The sequence below is a fragment of the Lactuca virosa genome, chromosome 6 (genome assembly GCF_052849685.1).
Source record: "Lactuca virosa cultivar CGN04683 chromosome 6, Lactuca_virosa_CGN04683_v6, whole genome shotgun sequence".
In the NCBI taxonomy this organism is placed as follows: domain Eukaryota; kingdom Viridiplantae; phylum Streptophyta; class Magnoliopsida; order Asterales; family Asteraceae; genus Lactuca; species Lactuca virosa.
Window position 1 is genome coordinate 24835989 of NC_136431.1, and position 11466 is coordinate 24847454.

General features: G+C 40.9%; 1 long non-coding RNA gene across 2 annotated transcripts; it reads left to right on the forward strand.

The window, feature by feature from the left end:
- Positions 1 to 9751: 9751 nt before the first annotated feature.
- Positions 9752 to 11255, forward strand: LOC145120678 (uncharacterized). Of its 2 annotated transcripts, XR_013714305.1 has the most exons (7): positions 9752 to 9823; positions 9982 to 10021; positions 10111 to 10193; positions 10285 to 10415; positions 10542 to 10585; positions 10705 to 10755; positions 10895 to 11255. It is a non-coding gene; the product is annotated as an uncharacterized LOC145120678 (long non-coding RNA). The 2 variants fall into 2 exon arrangements; XR_013714304.1 differs by lacking the exon at positions 9752 to 9823 and having other exon boundaries at positions 9889 to 10021.
- Positions 11256 to 11466: the final 211 nt, after the last annotated feature.

The window sequence follows — 11466 nt, forward strand, 5'->3', positions numbered from 1 at the left end:
AAATAATATTGTCAATAAACGAGATAAACCCTGGCGACTATGCAGACTTAGTGCCTAAACCATGGTGACTATGGACTTAGTGCCTGATGTATAAACCATGGCGACTATGCAGACTTAGTGCCTAAACCCTGGTGACTATGGACTTAGCGCTTGTTGGGTAAACGATGGCGACGATGGACTTCGTGCCGATTCCTTAGGATAATTCTTAGGAAAGAACGAACGAGGAATAGCTGATTCTTAGGGTAAATCCTTAAAAGTAAAGAAGATAATGGGGATGGGTAATTGGGTTAATTGTTTGATGATTAAACATAATAATTATATTATTGTGGGTTGAAAACCCTATGTACTCTCCAGGTTTCCCAACCTGATCCACTCAGTTAATTTGTATCATAGGTGTCGATATGATGTTACATTACACTGAGGGATTAAGGAGATATAAATCACTAGTGATAATGAATGTAAGTTTTGTTTATGCTTATGTTTCTATATTGACGATGACATCCCAATATTTTAAAATGAATAAAAATACATTTCTTAAGAATTGCTTGGATAATGTATTTATCATGTTTTTCTGGGAACAAATTCCGCAACATTTTTATTAAAAGGAGTACTCTGATTTTTATAAAGCATAAACAAAATCGGTCTTTTTTTTTGGCCGTGAAAATGGGGATGTCACAGGTTCGAACCCCAAGTCGGGGAGAACTAGTTATTCAAGGGGAGGGTGCTCCGTAGGGACCGTTTCTTTGTTCAGCCGTGAGAGATAGGAGATATCTTTAGCAGGGATGTTCGAGTTTTATGGCTTACGTTTTAGATACATGGATAAAGAGGGAGAGGACGATTGAGGAGGTTCCTGTAGTTCGAGAGTATTCAGACGTGTTCTCGGACGACTTGCCTAGAGTGCCTCCGGAGAGGCAGGTGGTGTTTCGTATTGATCTGGTACCAGGTGAGGCTCCGATTTCCAAGCCACCTTATCGGTTGGCATCGCCGGAGATGCAACAGTTGTTTACATAGCTGCAGGAGCTGTTAGACAAGAGGTTTATCAGACCGAGTAGTTTCACCATGGTGAGCGCCAATTTTATTTATGATGAAGAAGGACGGCTCCCACAGGATGTGTATTGACTATCGGGAGCTAAACGAGCTAACGGTGAAAAACCGTTATCTACTTCCAAGGATTGATGATTTATTCGACCAGGTGCAGGGTGTGTCTTGGTTCTCCAAGATCGCTCTGCGTTCAGGTTACCATCGGAAGAGAGTCAGAGATGAGGATATCCAGAAGACTGCTCTCAGGACTCGTTATGGTCATTACGAGTTCGTGGTGATGACTTTCGGGCTCACCAATGCCCCAGTCGCATTCATGGATCTCATGAACCGTGTGTGCAGACCGATGCTGGATCGGTCTGTCATTGTATTTATTGGTGATATCTTGGTATATTTTAAGACCAATGAGCAACATGAGGATCAGCTGCGAGAAGTTCCAGAGACTCTAAGTAGGGAGAGACTTTATGCCAAGTTCTCCATGTCTGAGTATTGCTTGCGCGAGGGGGCACCTTGTCAATGAGAAGGGGATATTGGTTGATCCGGCTAAGATCGAGGCCGTAGTGTAATGGGAGGTCCCGAAGTCTTCATATGAGATTCAGAGCTTCTTGGGTTTAGCAGGGTATTATCGGAGGTTCATCGAGAACTTCTCCAAGATCATAGTTCCGTTGACTAGGTTGACGAAGAAGTCTGTTACTTTCTGTTGGGAGCCTGAGCAGCAGGCGATGTTTGATACTTTGAGGCATAAGTTATGCGAGGCTCCGATCTTGACCTTGCCAAAGGATGTGGATGATTTTGTGGTGTATTGTGATGCATCGACTTCGGGATTGGGTGCAGTGTTGATGCAGAAGGGTCGTATGATAACTTATGCTTCGAGGAAGCTGAAGCCTTATGAGGAGAATTATCCAACTCATGACTTGGAGCTAGGCGTAGCGGTTTTTTCCCTCAAGATTTGGCAACATTACTTATATGGAGTTTGTTGTGTCATTTACACGGACCACAAGAGTTTGAGGTATCTGATGGACCAGCCAAATTTGAATATGAGGCAGCGTAGGTGGCTTGATGTGGTGAAGGATTATGATTGTGATATCCTTTATCACTCGGGAAAGGCCAATGTGGTGGCCGATGCTCTCAGCCGCAAGGCGGCCGGTACTGCCGTCAGGGATGTTTGTCTGAGGATGATGGTGATTACTCCACTCTTAGAGCAGATTCGGGAGGCTCAGGATGAGGCTATGAAGGAGGAGCACCGGAAGAGTGAGCGCATAGTGGGTCAAGTGGCTTCTTTTGATTATGATAGCTGGGGATTGTTGACCCTTCATCGCAGAGTCTGGGTTCGATACTGTGGCGGTGAGCAGCAGATTTTTATGGAAAAGGTATACAAGTCGAGATTTCTATTCATCCGGGTGAAAAAAAAATGTACAGAGATCTCTGACCCAATTATTGGTGGCTCTGCATGAAGCGGGATTTGGCTTGGTACGTGGAGAGGTGCTTGACTTGCAGGAAAGTCAATGCCGAGCACCAGCGACCTCACGGGAAAATGGAGCTGTTGGGTATTCCCGTTTGGGAATGGGAAGAGATCACGATGGACTTCATTATGAAGTTGCCACGTACAGGGCGGGGAGTGGATTCGATTTGGGTCGTTGTGGCCCGATTAACCAAGAGCGCTCATTTTATTCCCGTTTAGGAAAGCATATCTTTGGAGAAGTTGGCAGCCATTTATATCTGAGAGGTGGTGGCACGACTTGGGGTTCCAGTATCAGTGGTTTCAGATCGGGATGTTCGGTTCACCCTAGGTTTTGGAAGAGGATCCATAAGAAGTTGGGTACTCGGTTACACTTCAGCACGATTTTCACCCTCAGAACGATGGTCAGAGCGAGCGGACTATCCATACCTTGGAGGATATGCTTCGGGCATGTGTGCTGGATTTTGGTGGTAGCTGGGATATGTATCTCCCATTGGTTGAGTTCTCTTACAACAACAGCTACCACTCCAACATTGATCAAACTCCTTTTGAGATGCTCTATGGGAGGAAGTGTTGGACCTCGATTTGTTAGGGCGAGGTCAGTCAGCGAATCATGGGTAGCATAGAGGTCGTACTCTGGGCTACTGAGTTGATCCAATAGGTACGCGAAAGGTTGCAGACTGCGCAGAACTGCCAGAAAATTTATGCTGATAGGCGGTGGTCAGATTTAGAATTTCAGGTCAGGGATATGGTATTCCTGAAGGTGTCACCGTGGAAAGGTGTCATCCGATTCAGGAATAAGGGAAAGTTGGGCCCCATGTATATTGGACCTTTCAGGGTGGTTGCCCAGTTGGGCAGGTTTGTGTATCGTTTGGATCTGCCCAAGGACCTGAGTCATATCCACAATACGTTTCACGTCTCTCAGTTGCGAAAGTGTTTGGTTGATGATTATGCAGTGGTCCCTTTGGAAGACATTCAGGTGGACGAGCGCCTAAATTATATAGAGAGACCGGTTGCCATCCTTGACAGGAAAATGAAGACCTCGTGTAGCAAGGTTGTGAGCTTGGTGAAGGTGCAGTGGCAGCACCGCAAGGGTCCAGAGTGTACATGGGATCCCGATGAGGAGATGAGGGAGCATTACCCTGAGTTGTTTTCGATGGCAGACTTTGAGGATAAAGTCTGATTCAAGTGGGGGAGAGTTGTAACACCCGTTTCAGGTATGAGTCAATTCATTTAAATTTCAGAAATTTATTGTAACATCCCGACTCCTATGTATAATATTTAATTATATTATATTCATTTTGTTAGGGCAAATCGACGAGTTGGAGGCCCCAACTCGCCAAGTAGAGATGGAGATACCCGCATGATTTTTAGAGTCTACTCGACGAGTTGGAGGACCCCAACTCGACGAGTGGGAGCTGAGTATGAAAAACCTAATTTTCAGGGTTTGTGCCCTATTTAAAGGACCTTAACCCTTTCATTTCCGCCTCCCTTATCAATTTAGCACCCTGAGAGAAACCCTAAACGAGCTGGTATCATCTGTGTGTGAGAGAGAGAGAGGCTAAAAGTGTGTGATTTGGTGCATTCTTGGAAGGAGATAGAAGAGCAAAAGGCTTGGAATAAGAAGAAGCCCTTGGATCCAGTGTTCTTTCAGTGCTAGCTGCTATTTTGAGGTAAAAAGCTATCACCTTGATCATTGTTTGGTTAGATCTCTTCACTAGGGAGTTTGTGGCAATTTCCATCTCCTCTTTGAGTATTTAAGTCGTTTGAGCATGACATGAAGTTGAAACTTCAGATCTGGACAGTATGAGGTCCCTTGGGCCTAAAGATTTAAGCTTTATCAAGCTATTGGCCAAGTTTCATACATTAAACCCTCTATAGAGCTTTGTTTTGGCATTTTGAGCCCTAGGTGCCATGCATGGACGTAAAGCTTGCATCTTTACGTGATACTTCAGTCTTAGAAGGCTAGATCTAGAGTATAGGGCCTTAGTTTTGCTTAAAATCATTTGAATGAGAAAATGGACCGAAGGGACTCAACGAGTTGATGAGCCAACTCGACGAGTCGGTTAGGGTTTTCCCTTATAGTCTGGACACGTGCAACCTCGACGAGTTGATGAGACAACTCGGCGAGTTGAGTTGGAGTTTTCCCGATTTTCTAAGAACAGGAGGAACTCGACGAGTCGCATAGATGCACTCGGTGAGTTTGGTCAACATGGACTGTTGACTCGAGTGTTGACTTCCGTTGACTTTTAGGGTTTGGTCAAGTTATGGATATGGAGACCATGGAGGGGTAAATTGGTCTTTCACCCTTTCCAGGAGTTAGAAAAGGGATTAGCTTAACATCTTTAGTGTGGTTGTTATAAAGTGTTAATTAGAGATGATTATGACATGTAGGCGGAGTCTAGACCGATCGTGGATTATGAGACATACTTGCTTTGCTTACGAGGTGAGTCTTCTTACTATACTTACCTGAGTGGTAATACGGTGTGACCAAATGGTCTTATTTGAGTTACTGACCGGAGGGTCTTATGTGCTTATACTGAGTTATGTGATATCATCATTTTGTCTTTGTGATTTATGATGTACATTATTTATGTGCTTTATTGAGCTAGGACCGGAGGGTCCAAACCGAGTTGTGAGACCGAAGGGTCTTCACTGAGATACCGGACTGGAGGGTCCGACCCGGGTTGTGAGACCGGAGGGTCCTCACTAAGACACATGACCGGAGGGTCCTTATTGAGATATAGCCATGAGAGGCTAATTATTGTGCCTGGTATTTTGGGGAACTCACTAAGCTTCATGCTTACAGTGTTGTGTGATATGTGTTTCAGGTACCTCTCAGGATCGCAGGAAGGCGCCGACTTGATTGTACACACCAGCTCGAGATTATGTTTTGAGGATTCTGGGAAATTGTCAAACATTTTGTTGTTTTATGTTTTGAACAACTTATACATTGGGTTTTGAGAAATGTGAGATTGTGTTTTATATGGTTTTAAAAATGAAAAATTTGTTTGGAAATTTAGAGCGTTACATTTATTCTTGGGCTGCCACGATGTGGTGGAACTTCATCACGATGTGACATTACTTTTTTGACTGTGGGTTTAATTGACTCTCCACGATGTGGCAATGGGTTCCACGGCGTGACATCTGATTGTAGAGAAACTCTAATCCCTAGGCTTTGGCCCTATATAAAGGACATAATGGTTAGGGTTTCGGCCTCCATCACCCTCTCAACACCTGAAAATCGTAACCCTAGCCTCCCTTGTGTGACATTGAGATTTTTGTGGTGTTTGGTTGCATTTTGAAGGAAGGAAAAGAAGATGCTAGCCCAAAGATCAACCAACAACTCCTCCCTATCCTTGAAATCACTCTTTGGACCATTAGTAAGTCCTCAAGTATCCATTTTTATGATTTTATGGTTGTAGATCTAGCTTTATTAGCTTATTTTGGTCCACAACTGATGTTTGGTTGATTTGATGTGATAAAGGTTGCAACTTTATGACTCTCCTGAGTCCCATGAGCAATATATCTTGTGGATCTGGATTTTGGTTGAGATATTTAGCCTTGCATGAGTTTTGGTCACCTTTTTGCTCATTTTGACCCAAAATGGAATCTAGACATGCATTGGACATGCATGTCTATAAACCACCCAACTTTATGCTATATCTAGTATTTGAAACCCTTTTGGAGTTGGTTTGGCTATGGACTTTGAGGAAAAGTGCTTAATGGTTAACCATGTCACCCGTTTTGCCCTTATTAGACCTTGGTTTGGAGATCTTGTCTTATTAAAGTGTCTTAATGGGTAAAATTGGAAACTTTATCCATTAAGGCGTTGAGAATGAGTGGATCAAGATTTTTTAGCCTTTGATTTTGAGTTAAAATCAGCATAAATTGATTAAGATAATCATACTGCTCACCATGACATGACGCTATGCCACCACAACATGGCGAGTAAGGGATCATTCGATTGTTTTGTCATCTTGTGCCCACGCCGTGGCCAAGGAAGACCACAACATGGAGGCCAACTGTGTTTGACTTCGACTTTGATTTGGGTTGACTTTTGGCCAACCCCTTAGCTTTGGAACGTAGACTAAGAGTTAACTTGTATGACTATCTAGGTGTGGTGTATCACTTGTCTTGACTAGCAATGAGAGCAGAAGCAGTTGATTGTCGTCTGAGAGGTGAGTTCCTTCACTATACTCGTGGGTCGAAGGCATCAATGCCGGCCCACAATATTATGTTTATAGGATGATAGTTGTCTTTGTGACACTTACTGTAGGGGAAATAGACCCGATACCGGTTGAAAGAGACCGAATAGGGTGAAATAGACCCAGTACCAGTTGAAAGAGACCGAAGGAGGTGAAATAGACCAAGTACCGGTTGAAAGAGACTGAAATGGGGTGAAATAGATCCAGTACCGATTGAAAGACACCGAAAGGGGGTGAAATAAACCCAATTATGTTTTTATTGTTATGTATGTATTGTATGGGGTATTTTGGATAAACTCACTAAGATTTGTGCTTACAACTTTATGTTTATGGTTTCAGGTACTTCTAGTTCGAAAGGAAAGGATCTGACATGATCGCACTGCATCCACAAACATTCTGCATTTTATGACATGATTTGTACTCTGATAAGTATTTTATACATTATCATGATTGATGGGTTTGAAATGAATGAATTATGTTTCTTTTGACTTTTAAAAATGAAAACTTAGTTAGTATATTTTGGGACGTTACATTATGCAACAATCTTCAATTGTTTTTCCAATTTATTAAACATTTTTTTATTAATTTATGCAAACAATTGAATAAGCATCCAACCGTCACAGAGTGCAGAAGATGACATCTAACACTGACCAAAGTCCGGCTGCCCCAATAGAAAAAATGCCACAAGATCCGGTGAAGAAAGATATGATGAGTACGCTCCTTAATCTGATACAACAACATCGTCACAGTAAGAAGCAGCTAGAAATCCCGCATCAACAGATCCTTTAAGACCTCCAACTAAGAGTGTAACAATCGGTTTCGAATCTCTACATTATTTGGGGCTGTGGCCCGATCATCAATTATCATAAGGCTTAGGGCCTTGGGGAAGAAAGGATTTGGCCCTTTTTGGATGAGGGTGTTCAATTCTAAGTGATCTGAGATTTCGATGGTGTTTCGGAGCCCAAAGGTATAATCGTAATTTGATAACTCAACCCTTTATGAATTTTGGGTTTTTTGGTTCGGGAAGTTTTAAGGCTAAGGTGATTTGTTAGAAGTGTAGGGCTTCTCGTCACCTTTCTGTGGAAATAAAGTTCGTCGGAAATGGACTTAGGACGAAGTATTTAGGGCCAAATGAAGTTTTTGGGTTTTAGAGGTTCGATGAGTACGTGGGGCATACTCGTCATGTACGTGGGGCGTAATGGTTAAGTTGGTCGCGGGTGGTCTTTGAGTACGTCGAGCGTACTAAGGGGTACGCAGGCGTACTCCCTTCAACATCAAATCCTAATTTTGGGGTTTTACCCCTATATAAGCAAAGTTATATCCTTCCTCTAGACATTTTAGGTCAGACTCCATCCCCTTTAGCATACGTTGAAACCCTAGAGTGCCTTGAGTGAGTTGTGGAGCTTGGAAGAGTGTTAATGGTGGTTTGTGTAAGAGAAGAAGAAGGTTGAAGACTTATTTCTTGGAGAGGTTCTTAGAGATCCAGTGTTAGCATCTTCATTTCGTGACTTTGGAGGTATAAAGTCCCTATCTTGACTACTCATTGTATAGATCTTCTTTTAGGTTTGTTTATGGTCACTTTAGCCTCTTTTGGTTGGTCCTTGTGAGCTAAGGTTCTTTCAGAGGCTTAATCTTGTAGATCTGGACGTTTTAGGTGTCCCAAAGGCATAAAAATATGATCTTTATGGTTTATTTGGACTCATGCATGTGTTAAGACCCTTCATTAAGATCTTTTGAGCTCTAGAGCCCCATTAATCCATGCATGCAAGTAAAGTTGCCAACTTTACGTGATAAGTCATACATAGGAATTAGATCTGAGAGTTTGGAGCAAGGACTTAAGTGGTTAAGTACATAATGGAGAAGAATGGGTTCAGGGGCGTACCCATCTGGTACGCTGTGTGTACTGCCCCCAAAGGGTATACGCTGGACGTACCAGCTGAGTATGCGGGGCGTACTCGACCTGTTTGACTTTTCTTGTTTTGTTGACTTATTGGCTATGGACCATTGACCAGAAGTTTGACTAGGGTTGACCTTTGGATATCTTGGGCCTTTTAGGATATTGGGCCTTCTCGGGCTAGGTCCATGATGGGTTTGGGCTCAATTTGGATATTTGGGCCTTATTGGGCCTTGTGGTGTCATTTAAGGGTTTGGGCTTTCGATGCTAGTGGTTTGTTCTTTGGATTTTGGCAAAGTAAGGAAAAGGGTAAAATGGACTTTTACCTTGAAGGATCAGTTATTGGACTAGAATTCTTGGTTAAATTGGAGTCAATTATTGATGAAATATTAATTGTTAATGTTAGTAGGATGTTTCCGGTAGCAACAGTTCGAGTATTCAGTTATCTTGGATTGAGGTGAGTCTTCTCACTATAATAATGGGTCGAAGGCACCAATGCCGACCCATCATCTGACATGTGGTTGATAGTGTTATAAGTTTGCTTGCATGAAGACCATGAGGGTAGCCCATAGCACTTGGATATCAGACCATGGGGATAGCCCATGACATTCCAGGTAAAGGCCATGGGGGTAGCCCATGACACATGGATATCAGACCATGGGGGTATCCCATGACATTTCAGGTAAAGACCATGGGGATAGCCCATGACACTTGGATATCAGACCATGGGGGTAGCCCATGACATTCCAGGTAAAGACCATGGGGGTAGCCCATGACAATCTTATGTATGTGGCATGGTATTTTGTGGTTTTATGTTATGTGATATTTTGGGAACTCACTAAGCTTTGTGCTTACAGTTGTTGTTTATGGTTTCAGGTACTTCCGGTTCAAAAGGGAAGAGCCCGGTTTGATCGCAACGCATACACCCATGCTTTTTCGCAACTGTGTGATTTTGGGATTGTACTCTGATAAATGTTTTTATTATAAAATACTTTTAAGTGTTTGAGTAAATGATAAATGGGTGTTTTGGGTGTTTTAAAAATGAAATTTTTACCTTCGTATTTTGGGATGTTACAAAGAGAATAAACAAAAGCTAACCTGGCATCCCAAACCTCTTTCACTTTCCAACCTCTTGCCCAACAGCTCTATCGACATCTAGCACCACGAAACACTAAGATGCCTACTTTTCTCCATTCTTCTTGAAAAAAAAAACTCATAAAAAAGGTACCAATGGTTTTATGCATAAATAATAGTTAAATATATTAAATAGAAAAAAGATATACGTACATGTTATGTCCATTAATATGCACCGTTGATATTCCATTTATTAGAAACAAGAAACTCTAAAATTGAAACTCTTTATGATTTCTACAATTTCTTAGGTACATGGGCAATCGGGGAAAAACGTTGGAAGGGCTTAAGGTAAACAAAACCTTTTTCTATCTCTTTTCCTTTAATATTGATATCAAGAATCAAATATAATTATATATGAATTCCAAACTTTGAATCAGGAAACTAATATAGGAAGGCGTGTGAATTGATTGCATAAGAATCCATCAAACGAAGTAAGAACACCGGTGAAGCACGTTATGAGGTTAGTCTTTTTGAAGATCAACAAATATGGAAATTATATCGTTGACTTATAAAATTATTAAATACCATTTTGTTGTTTTTCATTGTCACAGAAAATGGAAAGAATTGGTGGATGAGTGGGTTGGCTCATCCCACACCAATCTTTAGTGGTGTTTGGAATATTTTTGGAGGTCATTTGGATTTCGATGATCGTGCAGTAGTTGGTGATAATCCTCATTTGAAGGTATAAATACTTTAAAAAAAAATGTTAATACTTTTAGTTTTCTTGTATCTTTCAATGTTAAAATTTACATTACCTTTTTGTAATAATTTGACGTTTATGTTGTACGGATGTTGCTCCACGTCACAGGAGTTTGTAAGGAAAGATTTTAAAGAATGGTTATGTTGGCTATGGTTAGTATTTTTGTTGTTGTATCCATATAAATTCCTAGATTTTATAAGTGCTTATTTTGTTATACTTATGATTCTACAACAATCTGCTCATCTTCCCACCATCTTCTCAATCTGCTAAGGTTAAAAAACAGTTGATTTAAACCGGATAAAGAGTGAGCCCCCTTCAAATTGTGAGTTCTGATCCTTCTCTTAAATATTTTGTTGACATTGCTATAGTTGGTTAAATATTCAACATTGAAGAATTTTTTAACTTTGCCTTTAAAGTTCAAACTTTGAACCAATTATTAGCCTTTACTTTGAAATGTGAAGGTTTTGAGCATGCTACATACAATGGTTTTATCACAACTTCAAATTAATGCTCTCGATGAAGGAGTGCATGCTTTTATTGCTCATATCAAGGACTCGGATGGAAATACATGTACAAATGTCATATTGCAGATTCAGATTATGATGTTTAATTTACTATTTTCAGTGATAATGCTACAATATGTAAATTTATGAAAGTACATTCCTTTTTCTTGATTTAGCAAAAAACCTTTTGCTTTGATATACTGACCATTCGAACCCGTGCCAATGACGCGGGTGACCTTCATCTAGTTTTTGTATAAATATATAAAACATATTGTATGGTGTTTGCCAAAATATCTTTATGTTTCATTTTTCTTTTTCATTCTGTCTCAAAAACTTCTTAAAAATAAGTGAAGGTATGACCATATAATAGAAAAAGACATTGTAATTTGATGTATTTCAAAAAGTTCAAAAAATCAAATCTTAGTTTTTCTGTACTCAAAGGGCACTCTTATTTTGTATCGATTCATCAAAATATTCATCGCAAACAAGACCGAAAATCATGATGATAATTGTGAATTAAATTCAAAAAT